Raw genomic sequence first — 1,487 nt, 5'->3', positions numbered from 1 at the left:
AATTGGTGTGCAATCACTCGAGCTAGTTATCCGTGGACTATATGTGTGTTTGACCTCACCGCGACTTCATGTAATCATCTCATCCAAAACTTCGCCATCATTTGCACCTGTTCCCATGCTTCCTAGTCCGAACCCCTGAATTCCAGCTTCCTGCAATCAATATATGTTACAGTTCAATTTATTATTGTTTATGCTGCAGGGCTTATGAAATAGAATTGAGTACTATTTTTAAAATTTGTTTGATATGTGTCTTGCACTCACTGTTATATTGCATGGCATTCCAGGGGCTTCTTCATACTCTGCTGCATCCAATTCTTGAAGATGTGCTCCTTTGAAAAACTTGGGAAGGATATACTACCTCGCTGGGACTAACAAGTTACAACATGATTAGTAGTGGGAAGAGAACACCATCTATAGGCACCCATGTGATACCAAAACATGCCAGCAAATAACATGTCTGGAAAATGGTGAAAGTGGCAATTGTCTTGAAAGGCACCATTTCAAGAAATGTAGCATGATACTCCTAAAGTTATCTGTAACCATCAATTCAACATTGATCAGCTTTGAAAACTATATTACAAGCATTAAATTCAATCACATTATAATTTGAATAAAGTTCATACTTGTATCTACGGCTTGGAGCAGTGAAAAGAAACAATAACATTTCCCAAAATTGATTTCCTGGCAAACTCTCTATGGCCATGAAGGCAAAGTAACCCCAAAGCACAGAAGTTGGGATCTTTCTAATGATGGGCATCACTGCAAGGCAACCAACCACCGTCAAAGATTGCAACAAATTACTCAATTGCTGTTCTTTCACCTCAACAGGAAGCAGGTCATCCACGTCCTTGTCAACATTAAAAGTTGATTCATCAACTGGGGCATCCATATTCCCAGTACTTGCGGCCAACTGAATTGTGGTCTCTTTCAATTCCTTAAGTGCCTGCATAAATGGTTGGGACATGACAAGACAAATAAATAAAGGGAGAGGAAAATTAGATAAAATGAAACACCCAAACTCAAAAATAAGACCATTACCAAGGCAGGTGGAGGCTGATAAAACATTAGGGTCTGCATTTGCTCATAGGCTTCTTGCATGTTTCCGTATAATTGCCCTAAGGTTGAATTTTTCTGCATACTTTTCCGAATTGTTGTCACTAACTTGCTAAGCACCAACTGTAACAAAAGTACTTGTAAGTTACTCGTCTATAAAATGTCTGAATTGTGTCTTTTCCTTGAGAAGCTGCAATTGATAATTCCAATATATTGGTACCTGATGTTTGAGGGTAGCTAAGATTTTCATGTGCATTGGAGATTCAGGAATAACACCATTTGAAGGAGGTATGCCAACAATACCACATAAAATGGTCTGTCACAATAAAAGGAAAATTTATGAATCCCCTAGAGATTTTTTATGGAGGTGAAAACAAAGAATGAAGAGTTAGATCAAGATGTCTTCAGGAGAGCAAAAGCTCTTCGAGAATAGG

This window comes from Pinus tabuliformis, chromosome 9, assembly GCF_031772625.1.
Source record: "Pinus tabuliformis cultivar Carrire ecotype Pingquan chromosome 9, CPIR1, whole genome shotgun sequence".
NCBI classification, from domain to species: domain Eukaryota; kingdom Viridiplantae; phylum Streptophyta; class Pinopsida; order Pinales; family Pinaceae; genus Pinus; species Pinus tabuliformis.
The sequence above is the reverse complement of the archived record's forward strand: the minus strand, read 5'-3'. Positions refer to the sequence as shown.